This window comes from Mus pahari, chromosome 8 (genome assembly GCF_900095145.1).
Source record: "Mus pahari chromosome 8, PAHARI_EIJ_v1.1, whole genome shotgun sequence".
NCBI classification, from domain to species: Eukaryota; Metazoa; Chordata; class Mammalia; order Rodentia; family Muridae; genus Mus; species Mus pahari.
The window spans coordinates 70,905,762-70,928,927 of NC_034597.1; positions in this window are offsets into that span (position 1 = coordinate 70,905,762).

Here is a 23,166-nt window from a genome sequence, read left to right on the forward strand (position 1 = left end):
CTGTCTCAAATGAATTTCAGAGTTTGGACTATTGATGAATATAAAAATGGTTCTTGCTCCTTAAACACACAGAATGTTGAATTCATGTAGCAGCCATGAAAACTGGGGGAAATGAGCTTTGTGTCCTCTTCCATGACTGGCATGTTCTTTGCCTATGGTCTGTTCTTCCTCATGGTGCCCTTTCTGGCTCTCCTTTCTATGTGTTTGTACTTTACCCACACAACTGTTTATCTTTATGTGAACACATTATAGGTCAAGATCGCTCTAAGAGTGAAAACATGAGGTCTCCTTCCTGAGTCTGGCTTGCCTCACGCAATATCCCACACCATGCACTCATCTTTCAGAACAGATGTAGACTTAGAGTTCATCTTCATGTGAGGTTTTTGTCTAAATTTGGATACACATCTTTACATTTTCAAGACTGACATCGAACTGGAGGGTTTTGGGAGCCTTCTGTCTTCTATCATTCTCTGAAATATTATATACATAGAAGTGGTAGGAGTTTTTTCCTAAATGTGTGATAGAAGTCCCTAGTGGAACAATTCACTCATAGAGTTTCCTCTGTGGGAAGATTTTAAAATTACAAATTCAAATTTTGATTGACATAGAGGGTTCCAGTTTTAAGTTCTTTTCGTGGGTTAAATCTGTCACTTTCTAACTACACGAAGTTTGTTCATTTTATGTAGAATGTTATATAGGAAGTAACCATTCTCTCCATATCTTTGAGGAACCAATTGTAGAATCTCCAGCCAAGCCTAAAACCAGAGAGCAACAAACCCTGTATAACAAAGATTTTTCTCTCACATATATGACATAATTTTCACTTTATGAATTAGAACAACTAAGAGATTAGTAATGACTCTGAGGACAAAGTAGAATAATGAACACTGTAATAAGAGTTATTGACAGTAGTTGGCTGTGCAAATAAAAGAGACTGCTACCTGGTCAGCAAGTTGCTGCCAAGATTGGGTTATTATCCTTTCACTGGATGCAGAATCTATAGTGATGTTTCTACTTTCAGATTCTTTCTTATTAATTTAAGATACATTTGATGCAACCATCTTTGATTTTATTAATCATTGTGTATACATTTTCTGCTTTGAATAAGTTTCTTTGTTTATCTTTATAAGATGGGAATTAAAATAATTAAATTTTAATTTCTAGCTTAGGCAGTGATATAAACTTATCTGTCTGTGTATCTATTTGTCTATCATCTATCTATCTATCTATCTATCTATCTATCTATCTATCTATCTATCTATCTATCTAATATCTATCATTCATCTGTCAACTATCTACTAGTTCCTTCATCTTTTTACTGTGTTAATTAACCTGTGACTATTATTGTTCAGCCATTATATTGTTACTTATGTGTTTGTCCAGTTGTTCCATCAGGTGAAGGAATAAATTACTACTATGATTCTGAACCTTTCAACTTCTTTCTCAAATGCTATAATCTTTTTTTGCCTTATTTACTATAAAGTTCTATTTGTTAGAAAAAACTATATATTTACAAATATAACCTATTTTCATGAGTTAAATATTATTATAGATGATACTTTATAATTAGGTATACTTTAAAAATAGTTTATGGCAATTTATAAATGAGAATGTGTATATTTTAAAGTGTACAGTTCGGAGAGCTTTAGTAGATTGATAGTTATGTACCCATTGGTATCTAATGCCAAATCATCTCATTTGTACTTCTTGGCAGACAACTCAGAAGACTTTACTCAGAGAACTTGGAAACTCCTAGTTCTTTCCAGTTCTCTGGATTTGAAGTTCTAGACATTCCCTATCAGTGTGGTTATGCGTTATACTGTTGTCTGTGTCTCACCATTTCTGTTGGGAATGCTTATAGTCTTTAAACATGATTTTAATGTTATAAGTAACCAATCCAACACTGTTATGCTTGCTATTATGTTTGCATGTCATGTCTTATATCCATTTATTTTGTTCCTCATCATATTCAATATAACTTGCGTAGACCGTATTACTTTATCTTTTCAATTAATTCTGATAACTTGTGCCTTTGAATTGCTTTTAGTCCACTGTATCTTCACATAATTATCAGTATACCTCTGCTGTGTAGCTATGATTTTTTAGTATTGTTTTGTTATTGTTCTTCACCTTTGGTCCTTAATTTTTCTCAGATGTTTGTTTTAATTTAAGATAAACATTATTGATCTATATTTGTCAACAACCCTTTAGAACTGAGGGATAATATTTAGCTCTTGGTTTCCATATTATACTTACAAACAATGTTATATTACTTTCTGCAAACCTGTTTTTAGAATTGCAAGCTAATAATATATAAATCCAGACTGTCATGTTTCAGGAATCTTTTATTTATTATACACAGCTATATGATTCTCCAAAGATACCTTACATTGCAAGAAACACTATAAAGGAGAGACTACTGTGGAGTATATGGATGGACAGAAATAAACTCATATAAATCCTGAGAAAGGGGGTTTTTCTGACTAGGTAATATAGGTAGAAAGAAGAAATAATTGAAGACGCAAATGAGAGTCAAGAGAAAGAATTCCATGAGAAAAGGACTATAAGCAGCTACTAGAAGTTAGGAATGAACCTTAGTTCACAGCCAGCAAGCAAATGTAGATCCTCAGACTTAGAGGAACTGTATTTATCAACAAACAGCTGTAAGGAGCAGTCTCTCTAGAAACTTGAAAGCAAGTGCCACTGACATCACGACTTTTCCCAGGAAGAGCCACGTCAACTTTCTGATCTCCACAACCTTATCATAATACATTTGTGTTATTTAACCTGTCATCTTATCAGTTTGTTATAGCAGGATGAGAAAATTAATATACCTTATACGTTTCATCTAATTATACAATGTCTCACTAAATAATGTTATAATTATAGATTTACACAGCCATGTAGTTTAAGATGTCAGGTCAAAGGAAACTCGACTTCCCCAGACTCTGAGAAGCAGCCCAAATATCCAGAATGGGCTTGACCTGGACTGTAGGAGGATGGAAGCAGTGTTACCCAGGAACTGGGAAAGCTGGGTCCAAAAGGACTTACTTTTCTTTCCTCTGGCAATTATCAATATGGCTCTCCAATTATAATATACTTATGGTACCTATCAGCATATGAAGGTCCTTGCTACATGGAGCCTCTAGGCTACCCCAGTCCCTACTCACAAGTACCTGATTATACACTTCAATGTCCCCATTCCAATCTCCTGGCTTTCCCCTTCCCCCAGTTACTCCCCCCCTTTTAAAATTGGATATTTTATTTATTTACATTTCAAATGTTACCCCCTTTCCAGGTTTTCCCTTCTCAAACCCACTATCCCATCCTCCTCTGCCTGCTTCTATGAGGGTGCTTCCCCCCCCCCCATTCCCACCTTCCTGACTTTGCATTCCACTACACTGGGATATCAAGCCTTCATATGACAAAGTCCCATTGATGCCCCACAAAGCCATCCTCTGCAACATATGAGGCTGGAGCCATGTGTCCCTCCATGTGTACTCTTTGGTTGGTGGCTAAGTCTCTGGGATCTCTGGGAGGTATGGTTGGTTCATATTGTTGTTGTTCTTATGGGTTTCAAGCCCCTTCAGCTCCTTCAGGCCTTTCTCTAACTCCTCCATTGTAGACCTCATGCTCAGTTCAATGGTTGGCTGTGAGCATTCGCCTCTGTATTTGTCAGACTCTGGCAGAGCCTCTCAGGAGACAACTATATCAGGCTCCTGTCAGCAAGCACTTATTGGCATCCACAATAATGTCTAGGTTTGGTGTCTGTATATAGGATGGATCCCCAGGTGGGGTAGTCTCTCAATGGCCTTTCTTCAGTCTCTGCTCCATACTTTGTCTCTGTATTTCCTTCTGTGAGTATTTTTTTCCCCTTATAAGAATTATTGAAGCATCCACACTTTTGGTCTTCCTTTTTCTAGAGATTCAAGTGGTCTGTGAATTGTATCTTGGTATTCTGAGCTTTTGGGCTAATATCCACTTATCAGTGAGTGTATACCATGTGTGTTTTTTTGTGATTGAGTTACCTTACTCAGGATATTTTCTAGTTCCATCCATTTGCCTAAAAATTTCATGAAGTCATTGTTTTTAATAACTGAGTAGTGCTCCATTGTGAAAATGTAACACATTTTCTGTATCCTCTGTTGAGGGACATCTGATTTCTTTCCAGCTTCTGGCTATTATAAATAAGGCTGCTATAAACATAGTGGAGTATGTATTCTTGTTATATGTTGGATCATTTTTGGGTATATGCCCAGGAGTGGTATAGCTGGGTCCTCAGGTATTACTATGTCCAATATTCTGAGGAACCACCAGACTGATTTCTACAGTGCTTGTACCAGCTTGCAATCCCACCAGCAATGGAGGAGTGTTCCTCTTTCTCCACATACTCACCAGCATCTGCTGTCATCTGAGTTTTTGATCTAAGTCATTCTGTCTGATGTGAGGTGGAATCTCAGGGTTGTCTTAATTTGCATTTCCCTGATGACTAAGGATGTTGAACATTTCTCTAGGTGCTTCTAAGCCATTTGTTATTTTTCATTTGAGAATTCTATCTTTAGCTCTGTATTCCATATTTTAATATTTTTAATATTTAACATAGGTATTTGGTTCTCTGTAGTCTAACTTCTTGAATTTTTCATATATATTGGATATTGGCCCTGTATCAGATGTAGGAATGGTAAAGATCTTTTCCCAATCTGTTGGTTGCCTTTTGACCTATTGACAGTGTTATTTGCCTTACAGAAGCTTTGCAATTTTATGAGGTCTCATTTGTTGATTGTTGATCTTAGAGCATAAGCCATTGCTGTTCTATTCAAGAAATTTTCCCGTGCCCATGTGTTCGCAGCTTTTCCCCACTTTCTCTTCTATTAGATTCCATGTATCTGGTTTTATATGGAGGTCCTTGATCCACTTGGACTTGAGCTTTGTACAAGGAGGTAAGAATGAATTGATTTGCTGTCTTCTACATGCTGACCTGCAGTTGAACCAGCACCATTTGTTGAAAATGCTATCTTTTTTCCACTGTATGGTTTTAGTTCAAGTGGCCATAGGTGTGTAGGTTCATTTCTGGGTCTTCAATTCTGTTCCATTGATCTACCTGCCTGTCTCTGTACCAATACCATGCAGTTTGTATCACTATTGCTTTGTAATATAGCTTGAGTTCAGGGATGGTGATTCCCCAAGAGGTTCTTTTATTGTTGAGAATAGTGTTTGCTATCCTGGGGTTTTTGTTATTCCAAATAAATTTGCAAATTGCTCTTTCTAACTCTATGACAAATTGATTTGAAATTTTGATGGTGACTGCATTGAAGCTATAGATTGCTTCTGACAAGATGGTCATTTCTACTATATTAGTCCTGCCAATCCATGAGAATGGGAGATCTTTCCATCTTCTGAGATCTTCTTCAATTTCTTTCTTCAGAGACTTGAAGTTCTTGTCATACAGATATTTTACTTGCTTGGTTAGAGTCACACCAAGGTATTTTATATCATTTGTGACTATTGTGAAAGGTGTCATTTCCCTAATTTCTTTCTCAGTTTGTTTATCCTTTGAGTAGAGGAAGGCTACCTATTTGTTTGAGTTAAATTTGTATCCATTCACTTTGCAGAAGTTGTTTATCAGCTGTAGGAGTTCTCTGGTAGAATTTCTGGTGTCATATAAGTATACTATCATATCATCTACAAATAGTGATTTTTTTGACTTTTTCATTTCCAGTTTGCATCCCTTTGACCTCCTTTTGTTGTCTAATTGCTCTGGATAGGACTTCAAGTACTATATTGAATAGGTAGGTAGAGAGTGAGCAGTCTTGTCTAGTCCCTGATTTTGGTGGGATTGCTTCAACTTTCTCTCCATTTAGTTTGATGTTGGCTACTGGTTTGCAGTATATTGCTTTTATTATGATTAGGTATGTGCCTAGATTTCCTAATCTTTTGAAGACTTTTATCAACAAGGGATGTTGAATTTTTTCAAATGCTTTCTCAGCATCTAATGAAATGACCATGCTATTTTTATTTTGAGTTTATTTATATAGTGGATTACATTGATGGATTTCTGTATACTGAACCATCCCTGCATCTCTGAGATGAAGCCTACTTGCTCATGATGGATGATCCTGTAGATGAGATCTTGGATTTGGCTTGAGACAATTTTATTGAATATTTTTACACTGATATTCATAAGGGAAATTGGTCTGAAGTTCTCTTTCTTTTTTGGGTCTTTATGTGGTTTAGGTATGAGAATAATTGAGGCTTCATTGACGAATTTGGTAGTGTTCCTTCTGTTTCTATTTTGTGGAATCATTTGAAGAGTATTCGTATTAGGTTTTCTTTGAAGATCTGATAGAATTCTGTACTAAACCCATCTGGTCTTGGGCTTTTTTGGTTGGGATACTTTTAATGACAGCTTCTATTTCGTTAGGGGCTATAGGTCTGTTTAGATGGTTTATCTGATCACAATTCAATTTTGGTACTCAGTATCTGTCTAGAAAATTGTTCCTTACATTCAGATTTTCCAGTTTTGTTGAGTATAGGCTTTTGTAGTAGGATCTGGTGAAAATTTGAATTTCCTGTTTCTGTTGTTATATCCCCCTTTTCACTTCTGATTTTGTTAATTTGGATACTGTCTCTGTGCTCTCTGTTTAATCTTGCTAAGGGTTCATCTATCTTGTTGATTTTTTCAAAGAACCAGCTTCTTGTTTTGTTGATTCTTTGTATAGTTCTTTATGTTCCTACTTGGGTGATTTCAGTCCTGAGTTTGATTATTTCCTGCCATCTACTCCTCTTGGGTATATTTACTTCTTTTTGTTCTAGAGCTTTCAGATGTGCTGTCAAGCTTCTAGTGTATACTCTCTCCAGTTTCCTTTTGGAGGCACTCAGGGCTATGAGTTTTCCTGTTAGTATTGCTTTCATTGTGTATCATAAGTTTGGGTATGTTATGCCTTCATTTTCATTGAATTTTAAAAAGTCTTTAATTTCTTTCTTTATTTCTTCCTTGACCAATTATCATTAAGTAGAATGTTGATTAGCTTCCATGGGTATGTGGGCTGTTTGTTGTTTTTCTAGTTATTGAAGAGAAGCCTTAGTCCATGGTGATCTGACAGGATGCATGGGATTATTTCAATCTGCTTGCATCTGTTGAGGTCTGATTATAGAGTAAATTTTGGAGAAGGGACCATGAGGTGCTGAGAACCTCTTTTGTTTTAGGATGAAATGTTCTATAGTTATTTGTTATATCCATTTGTTTCATAACTTCTGTTACTTTCACTGTGTCTCTCTTTAGTTTCTGTTTCCATGATCTGTCCACTGATGAGATTGGGGTGTTGAAGACTTTCTTTCACTATTATTGTGTGAGGTGCAATGTGTGCTTTGAACTTTAGTAAAGTTTCTTTTATGAATGTGGGTGCCCTTGAATTTGGAGCATAGATGTTCAGAATTGAGAGTATAAAGTGTCCTTCCTCATCTTTTTGGATAACTTTTGGTTGAAAGTTGATTTTATTTGATATTAGAATGACTTCTCCACCTTGTATCTTTGGACTAATTGCCTGTAAGATTTTTTTTTCCAGACTTTTACTCTGAGGTATTATTGTTGGACTTTGACACTGATGTGTGTTACCTGTATACAGCAAAATGCTGAGTCCTCTTTACATATCCAGTCTGTTATTCTATTTCTTTTTATTGGGGGAATTGAGTCTATTGATGTTAAGAGATATTAAGGAAAAGTGTTGCTTCCTGTTATTTTTGTTTTTAAAGATGTAATTATCGTTGTGTGGTTGTCTTCTTTTGGGTTTGTTGAAAGCAGATTACTTTCTTGTTTTTTCTAAGGTATAGTTTCCTTCTTTGGTTTGGAATTTTCCATCTATAATCTTTGTAGGTATGGATTTGTAGAAAGATATTGTGTAAATTTGGTTTTGTCATGGAATATCTTCATTTCTCCATCTATGTTAATTGAGAGTTTTGCTGGATATAGTAGCCTGTGCTGGCATTTGTGTTCTCATAGGGAATATATGACATCTTCCCAGGATCTGACTTTTAGAGTCTCTGGTGAGAAGTCTGATATGATTCTAATAGGTTTGCCTTCATATGTTACTTGACCTTTTTCCCTTAATGTTTTTAATATTCTTTTTTTGTTTAGTGCATTTGGTGTTTTGATTATTATGTGACAGGAAGATTTTTTTTTTTTTTGGTCCAGTCTATTTGGACTTTTGTAGGCTTCTTCTATCTTCATGGACATCTCTTTCTTAAGGGTCGGGAAGTTTTCTTCTATAATTTTATTGAAGATATTTATTGGCCCTTTAAGTTGGGAATCTTTCCTCTCTTCTATACCTATAATCCTTAGTTTTGGTCTTCTCATTGCGTCCTGGACTTCCTGGATGCTTTGGGTTAGGAGCTTTTTGCATTTTGCATTTTATTTGACTGTTGTGTGAATGTTTTCTATGGTATCTTCTGCCCCTGAGATTCTCTCTTCTTCTCTTATATTCTGTTGGTGATGCTTGCATCTATGACTCCTGATCTCTTTCCTAGATTTTCTATCTCCTGGGTTGTCTCCCTTTGTGATTTCTTTATTGTTTCTATTTCCATTTTTAGATTCTGGATGGTTCTGTTTAATTCCTTCATCTATTTGGTTGTGTTTTCTTATAATTTTTCAAGATATTTTTGTGTTTCTTCTTTAAGGGCTCCTATCTGTTTACCTATGTTCTCCTGTATTTCTTTAAGGAAGTTATTTATGTGCTTCTTAAAGACCTCTATCGTCATCATGAGATGTGATTTTAAATCTGAACCTTGCTTTTCCAGTGTGTTGGGGTATCCAGGACTTGTTGAGGTGGGAGAACTAGATGATGCCAAACCTAGCTTCTGGTGATGCCAAGTAGCCTTGGTTTCTGTTTTTTAGGTTCTTGTGCTTGCTTCTTGCCATCTGGTTACCTCTGGTGTTAGTTGGTCTTGCTGTCTCTGACTGGAGCTTGTCCCTTTTGTGGGTCGGTGAGCCTGTTATTTTAGGTGTATCTGCACTAGTAGGGAGAAGAGATCTCTCCTCAATGGGATTTGGTTGTGGAGGGCTGTGGGACAGCCTTAGCTCTGGGGTGAAGACGGACATCGGAAGGATCCTGTCCCCAGCTGCTTTTCTGTTCCTATGCCATTTGTACTCCTGGTTGATCCTTCTTGGAGTGAATGTGGTGATCTTATCTTATCGATGGGGTTAGGAACGAGAATATTCCTGAGAAAGAGCTCTCTCCTGGGCAGGATTTGAGTGCAGAGGGTTGAAAGACCTACTCCCCTTCTTATAATTCATCCATGCTCACTATTCTTGCCTCCTGCTATTCCTACTAAGCTCTCTGTTTTCTATTCATTGCTTTCTCTCATCTCTCCTCCTGGCCATGCCTAGTCTGCTGCCATGTTCAGTCTACTTCTTCCTTTCTTTACTCTGAATTCTTCCAGATGATTAGATATTTTCTATCTTTATAAATCTTTAACCATCCCATGGAGAGGTCATGTTGGCAATCTCTTTTCCATATCCCCTTACATACATCTGGTGCCCAAAGTCACATATACATAGAGAAGTAAATAGAATATAAAAAAAAATTAAAATTTATATAGATTCATAATGCTTTCTGTGTTCTCTTTAATACTCTGAATATCTAGTTTTGATTCTTAAATTATATATGTTTAGCTTAAACATTTTTGTTAGCACTTAATGTGAAAATACCTTTATTCTTTGAATGTCCCTTCATTCCAAATATCTTTATTATTTTGTCATTCTTGATAAATACTTCCACTGGTTATAGAGTCCTTGGTTGACATTTGTTTGTTTGCTTCAAATCAGCAAGTGTCCCAGTTTCACTGGGGTCTCTGTGAGTTTGCATGAGAAGTCTGATGTTAGTGAAATGGTTATCCCTCTGCATTCAATGCTATTATATCTGGCTGATTGTAAGATCTGTCTTTTGTCCTTGGCTTTCAGCATTTCACATCAGGCTGTGGAAAAGCCTTCTCCACTTTCATTCTGCTTGGTGTTCATTAAATAACTTGTATGTAATTATGTCTCCTTTGTTTTTATTTCGGTCTGCTGCTAAGGACCAAATCCATGGTTTGTCACTTGCTAGGCAAGTGTTCTACTACTGAGTTAAGTCCTTAACTCCACAGACATTTTAACCTTTCCAATTGCATCTAGTAGGCTGGGAAAACATCTGATGTTGAACTGTATTACTCCTTCCCTTGTTCCCTTGTTCCCTTGATCTTTCATTGCAGCTGAAGTTAGGCTGGTGATTAGCAAACCCCAGTGTTTCTCCATTCTCCAGTTCCCACAGGATCCTTCACAAGACCTGTATGACTTTTTATGTGGATGCTGAGGTACAAACTCAGGTCCTCATGATTACACAGAAAGTGCTCTCATTCGTAAGCCATCTCTCCAGCCCTTTTAATGATAAATTCTAATGATAAATTTTAATGATAAATTTTAATGATAAATTACTCTATATATTGAAGTTTATTTCTCTCTTTTTTTTTAATGTAGTAATAGTTTGACTGTTATATCTAGTCATTAAAAAATTCTCACTGAAGGTTTTATTCTCAACTTTTCATTTGGTTCTTTGCAGTTTTTGCTTTACATTTCATTTTGTGTGCATGGTACTTGCACACGGCTCTCTCTCTCTCTCTCTCTCTCTCTCTCTCTCTCTCTCTCTCTCTCTCTCTGTGTGTGTGTGTGTGTGTGTGTGTGTGTGTTCATGCAATGCTAGTGGAGGCCAAAAGATGGTTTGGAACACACTAGAATTGGAGTTGCAGGCAATTGTGAGCTACCATGTGAGTGTCCAGAGTGATATCCAGGTCTTTTGAAAGAAAAGCAAGGGGGCTGGAGAGGTGGCTCAGTGGTTAGGAGCACCGACTGCTCTTCCAAAGGTCCCGAGTTCAAATCCCAGCAACCACATGGTGGCTCACCACCATCCATAACAAGATCTGACACCCTCTTCTGGAGTATCTGAAGACACCCACTGTGTACTTACATGTAATAAATAAATAAATCTTAAAAAGAAAAAAAAAACCTTAAAAAAAGAAAAAGTTGTTTATTGGTGGCATTCTGCTATCATTTTGGATTTTGAGAGAAGGGGGTTTATATGAAGTGACTTGAACTTATTCTATTTCATGGTTCAGTATCAGATTGGAGAAGTCGGGAGGTAAATATTTGAATCCTTCCTATTGTACTTCTGTGACATTGTTGTTCCCAGTAGCTGTGCTTCAGTTTGTTTTAATTGTTAGAAATCCCTGTTCAGAGAGATTGTGCTTTTGCCAGCAACCTTAGTACCAGTTCAAATTCCATAGGTAAAAATAGTAAAAAATGTGACGTTCTGTATGCACCACCATGTCTCTATTTATGTTCTCCATGTTTGTGTGCTCATGTGAAGATCTATTTGCTTTTATTCTGACTCCAGTATCTCTGAACAATTGCTTTTTATTTTATTTCTGAAATTGATATTTTTCTTCATTGGAGTCACAGGTTTCTTACATGGTCATTTCTGCAAGCTGATTAGTCTTATTTTTAAAACTTATAATTATTATTAAGAATTTCCAGATTTACAGTAATGGTTAATGCTACTAAAACTTTTTTTCCTAATCCTTCTACTATTTTCTACATATGCTGCTAGGAGTGATGTATAAAATTGTGATCATTTGTGTATTGCTCTTTATCCCCATGAACATTTGGAGCTAGTGGAGAAGACAAATGTTCAAAAAAGGAACATAATAAATGAATATATTATGTGTTGTCATAAAGTTAATTCTACAGTGCCACAGAAATAAATAATGGGGTGCTTTAACCTAACTACAGAGAAAATCACGATTGTATCTGCCAATGGCTTTTAAACTGAAAACCAAAGAATGCATAGGAGTTAAAGTTATAAAAATAGATTTTGATTTGTCTGCTTATAAAATAACCTGGGGATAATTAAAAAGAATTGGTTGAAGCAAATAAACCATTTGAGGGCCAAATTAGAAAAATAAATTCAAAAGAAAAAAATTCAGGGGATAATGATATCTTGGAAAAAGTTGGTAAAAGTGAGAATTGAAATTAAGATACTTTTGAATTATATTTGGCAATTACAGGCAAAGAAGAGCTTATATTTATAAAGTTCAGGAGAAAAAGTCAGAGAAACATTGAGAACAATGCCTGGTTTTCTGGTAGGAGTCTCAAATTGGTGTGGGAACTTTCACTAAAAAGGAACACAATGGAGAAGGAATAAATTAAGATGCAAGTTGAAGTTACTGATGTACTTTTGGATTTCAGATACTCGTATTATATTTAAATTAGGATGTTCAACATGCAGCGGGGTGTGCATAAGAACATTTTTAGCTGAAAACATCACTCTTGCTGCTAAATTTTAGAAAGGATACTTTTTCCTTGTTATCATTGAATTTATAAAGCAAGGGTTTCCATATATATACATTTATGCAACTTTTCAGTGCCTTTTCACTTTCTTGTAGACTCCTGAGTTGAATAACTGAATTACCTCACAGGTAAATTTGGTGGCTTCTGCACGTCCATCCTAGGCAATAGGCTTTTTGGTCTTTCTTGTCAGAGCTCACACATCTTCAGGACACATGTGTTTTCTTCTATGCTAGGTACCAGTGGCTAGGATTTATTCTAATTTTGACTTGTAAGTGGAGGAATAATGATGTCCATGTAGAAGACACAAGACCTTAATCAGTGGAGTCATAGTTCTCAAATAGCTGCCAGCAAATTAGGCTTTTTGAGAGGGATGAATTATTTCTATCTGCTTATGGCTTTGTTGTTCCTAAGTTTAAGAGTCAAAGCTATGATGTCACTCATCATGTCTACATGGTCCAAAGTTGATGATAGAGTTTATAGTTGTATGTGAGTTGTCTTAGTGTTGTGAGTGTTAGATATTTCTTCATGTTCATTCTAGCAGGAAATGGCTTAGGTTAGACTCAAATCTATTTAATTTTTTTCTTTTTTAAGATTTATTTTATTTTTACTTATGGGTATATAGATATGTCTCTGTGTGTGTATGTCATGTGGGCAAGCATTCCAGGAAGCCAGAAGAGGGCATTGGTTGCTTTGGAACTAGAGTTACAGGCAATTGTGAGCTACCTTATGTGAATGCTGGGAACTGAATGTGAGTCCTCTGGAATAGCAAGTGCACTGAATCAAGGAAACACCTTTCCAGTCCCAGACATAATTTTTAAGTTTTTAATTTTTTTGAACTACTGTCTTAAAGTACTTCACAGTCAGGATTCTAATGAGTGGAAGTAGTAAAAAGTCTTTCCCAGTGATATTTAGGCAAACAGATTAGCTATCAGCAGAGACATTCATTTGGATGTTTTGTTATTGAATGTGCTATGTTTAAAGTAAATGAAGAATTGAAGATAATAATTGCAGACGCTTGTGCAATCACAGCGAACAATGACTGTGAGAGCTTTGTGGCAGGATATGTAATTTCTGTCATGTCCTACTGTCCCTAGCTCTAGTTAGCTTACTTTCTCGCTTGGATGTCTCTGAAGAGTCATTTAAGATCAAAGAGATGGTAGATCTCATTATTCAAAAACCACAAGATATTAATAGTTGAAGAGAATCTCTCCTAAGATTATACCTAAGGCCTCTACAATTAAAGATAAAAGCAATTAAATGAAACAGTTATGGCTATTACATAATTCTTTAAAAAATCTTTCATTAGTACACAGTATATGTTGATAGAAAATAACATACAATTTTTGGGCAAATAAGTCTACATTTCTGCAGACTTAAGTTTTTCTTTTTTATAAATGGGGCAGTGCTTTCCCTACATGGGGCTTGAACCCATGTCTTTTAGAATTTTAGGAAAACATGATATCTGTAAGCCACATTCATAGCCAAATTTTTAGCCCAGTTTATGTGTTAGTTTCAGTGCATCTGTGTTGCTAGCTTGTGATGGAAATACAAGTGCGATTTCTACACTTTCCTGCTGCTGCAGTTGTTCCTGTTCAGCCTTTCAGCATTGGTCTCTAAGGGTGACCCTACCATGGTACACTCATGAGAGAATTTTAGAGTTAAGAGGCAAAAAAAGAAAAAAAGAAAAATGTTTGCTTACTCTTGGTAGCAGTGTATTAGAAAAGCCATTGAAGACTTGATATTGTAGGAAAGATCTATGTCAGAGTCACAACTAGGTAACTGGTGATAGTTGTGAGGGTACAGTTGTGACTTAATTCTTTTTGTGGTCCTATACAATTCATCTATTCCTCTGTGCCTCAGTTCCCTTTTCTGTATATTGAGGACTGTAATTGTACCTCCCTTCTAAGCCAGTTGTGAAGAATAAACTGATTACATGTGGGGACTAGCTATAATTGTGCTGGCCACACTGTGAAAATATACCTTTGTTAGAAATTACTATAATGATCGTGGTTACATTTTAATTGGTTACATATGTATTTTCTTTTCACATTAGTTTGAACTGTTCAAAGACTGTTTTCTTTTCTTTAAATGAGGACCACGAGAGAAGAGAATAGGAAAAACTCAAGTGCCTTTATAGGAACCTTGACCCTGCTGGCAGGTAGGATTTAAAAAAATAAATGAATAAAGGAGCAAAAATATCCTAGCAATGTGGACAGACCTATCCAGACAGGCGAGAAGGACAGCCAGGCACAAACTAGATCAGAAATAGGATTGTTGACAGATCTGGAGTAATTAATATTGTCCAAGATACCCTAATGAGAAGAAAGATACAGGGTCATTCTATTTATTTATTTTCTTTACTTTTCAGTTCTCATTACCCACCAAAGGGAAGAACTGGGAAATAAGGTAAAAAAGCTTACAGGCCTTCTTCAATCCCTAAGGAGTTCAGTTCCTTAGGCAGTGTTAAGTTTTTGGGTCTCACACAGTCTTGGGCTTTGAGACCCAAGAGAAAACTCAAGTCAGCTTTGTTGATGGAAGCAATATCCAGAGCCCCAGGTGAGTCTAAAACAGCTAAGGAGTCTTACAGGAAAGGTACTCTAATGAGCTTCCCAGAGCCCCAAATCCACTGTGCCCCTTGGAAGAGAGTCAGACACCTACACAGGAATTAATGAACCAAGACAAAATTCATGGTTGAGGGCTAAGTCAGAGGCCAGGGCACAGAAGCTAGCTGTAGTATTATGGGACTGAATAGAAAAGGTATGGCAATTGTGGGTGGACAGAAACGGAAGCACTGATAGCTAAATGTTACATGACCAAACTCAGTTACAATCCAAACTGTGCTCAATCCACTACTTCATTGACTTGGGTCAACTTGAAGACAGGGCACTTTTATTTAACTTCTAGCTCTTTTTTTTTTTTTTTTTTTTTTTTTTTCGCCTTGGAAGCAAAATTGGAAAGTCCTACACATTTTTTATTATATTGTTCGGTAGAGTTGTTTTTTTTCCTTTTGTGTTTATTGAGTAAGAATTAAATGAGATAGCTGGAGAAAAATCTGTTTTAAATTTCCACAAGTAAAATTTTCATGGAACCAGAACATGATTTATTACAAGGACTGTTTGGGTTAGGCTCCTTGACTTGCTTCCATTTGTGGAAAATTTCTCAAGACGTGTTAAGGCAAGATGAGAGAAGCAGGGCTGAGAACAGTGGTACCTCGCTGGGGAGAATAGTAGTTTTACTTCACACTACTGCCATAACTTTGTTGTTTGAGTGTTTTAATGGAGTTAGATAGGATGCTTGCACTTGTTGGGTAGGCAGAATGGATAGGGGTAGCTGGATTTGCAGTTCCTTGTATGAGCCAACACACACACACACACACACACACACACACACACACGCACGCGCACGCGCACACACACGCACTCACACACACGCGTGCGCACACACACACATACACATGCATGCACGCACACATACACGCACGCGCACACACACGCACACACACGCATACACGCACACACGCATGCACACACGCACACACACGCACACGTGCGCGTGCATACACACATACACTGCTATGGGTTATGTTGCTTCATCTCACTGTACTGCAACAAAGGCATACATCCACAGGGTTGGCAAGAGACAGCCTATTGCTGGTCCTTGGTTCTATACCACACCCCTTGGATAAGACTGGTAAACTGTTTTATTTGAAGTACTGTGTCGAAAAGCTCAATGGCTCCTTCAGAGTGCTGCATAACTGAGGTTAAGTAAGCAAGCTACACATATACACAAAACACTTTATGTATGGACCTCTACAGCACAGATATCAATCATGATCTAGTTGCTGAAAAAGTATGAAGAATCAAAGCTAGAAAGGCTTCAAATATCTAATACTCGTACAAGCAACCAAATATTTGAGATGAAATATTATCTATATTTAATAGCATATCAAAGGTAATATTATGGTATTTGAACAACCAGTACCATTTACTTTGCTGTATTAAGCTTCTTCCAATATATTTACTATCGCAGTGATGCTTACAGGTAGATCTCTATAGCACTTAAAGCTAGAGAAACCCTCACGAGTCTTGAGTAGGCTCTGTCTATGGTCACTCAGTGCATAAGGAAGATGACGAGGATTCTGTGCAGCCCACCTCCATGAAAAGAAATGACCCATTTCACAGTGGACCTCCACTAACGAAGCACACAATAACAAGAAATAAAACTATCAAATATTTATTACTGCTAATAATGGAAAGAAGTTTTATAAACATAAAGTTCCCAAAGAAACAAGGCAGAAAAAATATTGTAATATGAAATTTGACCTAGCAAGGCCTAAAATCGGTAATTCCAATGCAGAGTTGTGGGTTCCAGTCACTGTGTATACATCTACAAAACACTGCTTCACCAAAGGCTCAAGAAACCTTGTGTACAAGGGAATAGAGAGATTGCAAGAGGCAGAGGATCAGGGAGTTTGAAGGAGAGTGGGGAGAATTCTATAGGAGGGTTTGAAGGGAAGAACTGGGAGAAAAGCTGTGGTTACATTATAAACTCGAGACATGTTTAAAATACATGTTTAAACACTAAAAGAAGAAAATTTGTATAACTGGAAAATATATTTAGAAATGGCAGTACAGATAAAAGATTATGATCCTTGATATACTCTAAACTTTTAAAAACCAACATTAAAATATCATCAGAAAATAAACTTAAAATACATTCAGGAATAATGAATTACAAATTTTCACTAGTTTGGCAAAATGTGAGCAAACATATTTTTATACTGTTCTTTCAGGCATATATATATATATATATATATATATATATATATATATATATATATATATATATATATATATATATATATATTTAGAAGCTCCTGGAAAGCAATATAGCAATGGACATCAAAATCATTAAGGTGTTCAAACATTAGCTAAATGAAACTCTTCTTCAAAAGTACCCACTTCTGGTGTTTTGTTATAGCAATAGAAAAATGTGCTCATTCTATAATCTTAGGCAAGATACTTAAAATAAAAAATCCTTCAAGTCTTCTCTTACCCTCCATAGAGTGAATCTCTTTGCTGCCGACTCTCCCAGTCATCCATTTCTCCTTCTTCTGCCGTGGTGACTTGCATCTCCTCTCACTATACATCCCTTATAACTGTACAGTCCTATTTGTTTTAGTAGTTCCTTCCAAAGTTCTTTTAGCATATGCCCCTTTAAACGCATGCATTAACCTGGGGAAATAACTCTATGGGTGAAGTGGTTGCGATGCAAGCATGAAGACTTGAGTGCAGATCTCCAGCACCTCACATAAATGCTGGATACAGTAGTGGGTGCACGTAACTTCAGTGGTGGAAGAGTCAATAGTGCTGGATTCTGGCTACTGGATGGCTAGCAATCCTAACTGAAACTGCAAGCTGTAGGTCTAATGAGAGACCCTGTCTCAAAATATGAAGTATAGAGGAGTGGGGAATTTTTCTCATTTCACCTCCTGCTGTGATAAAATACCCCAGCAAAGGCTACTTAAAGGGTTCATTAGGCTTAGAGCTTCAGGTTATGGACGATTGTTGTGAGAAAGTGAAGGCAGGGATGTGAAATAGCTCTCACATCCACAGGGTAGAGTAAAACAGAAATAAATGAATGCATGTCTAATAATGTTCATTTTATTTTCTTTTCTGTTTGTAATTACAGTTTGGAATCTAAACCCAGGGAATGGTTCTGCCCACAGGGGGCTGGGTACTTTCATATCAATGAACATAGTCAAGACAATCCTCCACAGACATGTGCACAGGTTAACCCAATCTAGTTAGTTTCTCACTGAAGCTCCCAGCCCAGTTGATTCAGATTATATCATATTATTGACAACTAAAATAAACCATCATAAGGGAGATATGTACAGTCAATCTCTTGCCTCTACACATGAGGTGAACATAACCCCTACGACCAGTCTACATGCCTGCACCACATACTTAAAACATACAAAAGTAAGAAACACCTTATCTTTATGTCTTTTGAATTATTAGTATACAGTGTTGTTCATGATACTTAAAACAACTTAAAACAGTTTCCTCCAAGTGATCATAACTCATTTTCTTCAGAACACAATTCCTCCTCCAACCAACAGCACAAATAAAAAATCATTTCAAAAAGAATGTGGAAACCTGCATCTAAATATAAAAATTACAATGATCAGAAAGCAAAAGTCTATTTTCATTTAAAAATAATTTCAGAAATTTGTAGAAATTTTAAAAATAGATGTACAAACAAATATATTTAAGTCCATTAATTTATGTGTGGGAAGAATAATTTAATTTGAAGTATTCTATCCTTACACAGCATCTTGATATGTTCTTTATATTTCACAGGCTTCATTATAGAGTTTTACAATAGAGTAATCACATGAAAAATGTTCAGGGTTATATAAATGCATTTGTTTTTCAAAGTTAGGGGCTTATGTTTTTAAGTGGCATTTAATTGGTAATGGCATACATTTGTTACCATTCAAAATTCTGTTTTAGATTTCTTTAACTCACAAATACTCCTAATTTTGACTTGCTATTACCCTGATTCTCCATAACAATTAATTATTCACCTTTTATTTAAAAAAATGTTTTCTGGATATTTATTATCTTAAAAAGACAATGAGTGCTAAATATTCCTTTTTCTGTGTATTTTTGAGCCTATTGCTAAAATAATGTCAGGTTTCACAGCAACTATTAAATGTTGTACTTTCTATAGATAAACTGATATTAATCAGATTAACCTAGGTCTTAGTGTGCCATTACTATGAAGAAACACTGTGATCAAGTCTACTTTTTAAAAAGACAAATATTTAATTGGGGCTGAGTTACAGTTTCAGAGAGTTAGTCCATTATCATCATGGCAGGAAACATAGCAGCTTGTAGGCAGCCATGATGCTATAGGCACCACAAGAGTTCTACACCTTGATCTGATGGCATCCAGGAGGAGACTTAATATATTTCACACTGGGCATAGCTTGAGCATTTAAGATTTCAAAGTCTTCTTCCTCCACAGTGACAAACTTCCTTTAACAAGGCCACACCTCCTTCAGTAAAGTCACACCTCCTAATAATGCCAATCCTTTTAGGCCAAGCATTCAAAACACATGAGTCTATAGGGGCCAAACCTCTTCCAAACAACAGAGCACTGAACTGATTAGTGAGGAATACATTTCAAATTTAGTGTCTGACATTTAGTATATAAACGTCATCTGATAGACAGAAAAGCTAGGACAAGGGTTGTCTTGAGTCCAAACTTTTCCTGATGTATAGTAGAGCCCAAATAAATTATTTTAAGTTCTGTACATCTCTACATAACTTAAAATGCTTTGAATATCTCAGAGATTTTTTTTTCTCTTGTAGCATTGCTGTCTTTTTTAGACGATTGCTTTAAAAGTTTCAGGAACATCTATGAACTCTCAGTGAAGGGACGAGAACTTGGTGGTGTATTTTGAATGCTAGTTCAATTACTTTATGATAAAGGATTTTCTTTATTCACAAATGAGTGCTGCTGGTTGAAGGTGGAGTTCAGCTGTTTATATACTAACATGCAGCAATTATGATGAAACAGACTCATCCTAGAACTCCACTGTAACTATGGCAACCAGAATTAAAGAATTCTATTAGAAAAAAAAATAGAAACCCACTCCAGTAGGCTAGAGTAAATATTATCTCTTATTGATTTATGAAGGTTCTGATGATGAGAAGTGGTTAACACATTCCTCCCCCCCCCCCCCATGAATCATTTTGAGGGCTTTTTGATAGAGGTCTTGTGTATTTAAAGAATCTTACCTAGGTATCATTAATTTCTGCATATTTTTCAATTGCTTTTACGTTCACCGCAAAATGTGAACAGGCTTTTTATTATCTTCTGTATTTTAATTAGGACAATGCTTGGCTTAGTAACTATTTCTGACTATGTATGGCTAAAACACGACATGACTAACAGTTTTTGGAGGAGAATTTCCTAACTTCAATATGTTATTGCACTCACAGTCAGACAAAACCACCGCTCACTTGAGTTCAGGTTGTGGCACATGGAGTGGGATTTGTGGGGATAAGAAAATTAAACTTTTGGCAATTTGCTCTTAAAGTAGACTAATTTAAAATTCCATTCAAGCAATAAGGCAAGGCTGAAATGGAACAGCATTATGTAGCAAGATTGGAGCTCTTCTGTCCCAGGGGGTTGGTTCCTAGGTGTCTTTACATTCTCTGTGTAAAATGGCAGCATGCACTGTAGCCACTTACACTGTCCCCTAAAATCAACTCGACGGTTTGCATCTTGATTAAAATGTAAAGGTCACAGTGCCCTTTTCCCTGAAAAATATTGATAGCAGTCACAAAAATATAGTATCTACCAACCAGGATGCCAATGATAAGCATGGACTAGGTACTTGGTTGTGGACCTTTTGATCTCTGAAGATTTCATTATCTAGGCATTTTCCTGTAATTGTTTCTGGTCACCTTATGTCTCAGAGGAAACACTGAGACACCTGTTATGTTATGTTATGTTAAGGGAAAAACTACATTTTTTTCCCCTGAGGGGAAAGTGTTCAGGCATGGAAACAGTAACAGAGTGTGTGAGACAGATTGAAGACTTTAAGATTTTTGATTTCTTCCCGATGAGTTTTCAAATCACTTCACATTTTAGATTGTTAGATTGGAGTTTGGGTGCCTCATGTGAACAGTTGAGTTTATTCGGTTTGTCCACCTCAGTCTCCTTCCTGATAAAGTTTGCTCTAAATGTAGTGCAAACTTACAGTTACTCAAGATCTTTCTGCGCTAGCCACTCCCAGCTCTATGCGATACTTCTCCAACACTCCCAATTCCACCCAGGCTCTTGTCCACTCTGTCAAAGCAGAGTCATCCTGTCCTTACAGGCTGATCTTCAGTGCTGAGGGGCTCCAGGGTTTTGCAGGCAGTTTTATTACATTTCACAGCCTCCCCATGTCAGGTTGACATTCTGCTTGGAATCACAACATAGGAGAATTGAAAGAGATTACAGAGCTCACCTGGTCTAAGCTGTTCATTTTTCAGATAAGAAATGGAGACTCAGAAGGGTGAAGTGAATTCCCCAAGGTCACACAGCTCATTAACAACACAGCTAGCATAAGACCTGTGGTCTTCCAACTCAAAATCCAGAACTCTTTCTATTACACCCAAGTGCATGCTTTATACTGGAGAGGAAGACGGCTCCAGTGCTGTCTCAGCATGTGAAGCCACAGACAGAAAGACAGGATTATCCATTTCTGGCCCAGTGATCTCCTAGTTACTACTCATTACGCATCTTCTCGGTTCTAAAGGCAGAAAAATAGCTTGAGCATTCTGCTTTTATATTCATTATCTACTCTGTGGCTGTTAGTTGTTGCATTTTTGGGTAATGCTTTTACTGATTAACTTAGCCTCTGCAATATAAAATGGAGAAACGCATTATCCTGGCTAAATGTGATGTTATTAATGTGTTTTATTCTAGTTATGGGTCATTATTTCCAATAGATGTAATCGTCCCAGCACTGAGACCTAGCAGGTGGGCTCACTAGAAGTTATGACAGTTTTCCTAATGGTCTGGTAAGAATGTCATTTGCAGGGCAGTAAGGGCAGGGAGAAATTGGTGCTAGATATAGCTTGCTTCTGTACTCACTCTCAAGCTTGAACAAGCAAAAGTAAATACATATTTTCTTACTGATCAGCTGGGTGTTTTCCTGCCTATTCATTTTCAGCAAAAGTGATAAGGGCATATGTATATTTATTTCCTGTTTACAGCGTACTTCTCCATAATGTACTGAATGATTCCACAGTGATATACTTTTAAAATTCTTAGGAGAAACAAGCATATTTCCTTCAGAAATGAACTGACATCCATTCAAGCATCAGGTTATCATTAATTAAATACAGAGACCACTGGGAAGAAGAAATAAAGAAACAGATTTCTTATTTATGGTAGCTCATGCTTCTGAATGTGCACTGGATGGATGTAAGACACAGAACTCAACCTTTTAAAAGACCATAGCTTATTGTAGGCAAGAAGTATGTTCACTAGAAATCGCCATCAATCACTATCTGGTTAAAATGGTCTATATTTCATGATTCATTGGAAAGTTTCCTTGTAGCAGAACAAAATGGCAGTTGAACAATTTATTGGAGAATCCCAAACCTCAGTAATTCAATAAAGTAAGATACCAAAGCTGAGCAAAGTATCTCCCAATACTGTATTACTCGGACACATCCAAGTTGAAGCATGCTAGTTCTCAGGTAAGAAACAAGAGAAAGAGTGAAGCAAATATTGAGAGAACAAAACAAAGGATGCAAGCAGAGAGGAGGAAGAAGAGGAATAGGAGAAAGGGTGAGCATACAACTGAGGGTCAACGATGTGTGTACTGAATTATTGTTAACTCAGTTAGTACTACTTCTATGAGATACTGGTGAGTAATTGATATAATTCAGCAAGCCTCCAGTGCTGTTCTCTTATTTTATCAATTTAAAACATGTGCCATTCCCCTTCCTTACAGTTGAGCCATCTCTGAGGTCACAGCATCTTTTAGTTAATGTGTCCCAGAGGGGTTGCCATCATTTCCATCAACTGGGAGTGCTTGAACTTTAATGGACAGTGTGAGTGTGTAACCTTTTTCTTGTCAGGCACCATTTAAAGCCTGATTTAGAAAGGTAAATGAGATCTTGGTCTGAAACCACTCAAGAATTTTTGAAAAATGGGTACAAGTTGCTTAGCTGTAAATGACTCTCTCAAGAGACCCTGTGAACACACTCTTGACCCAG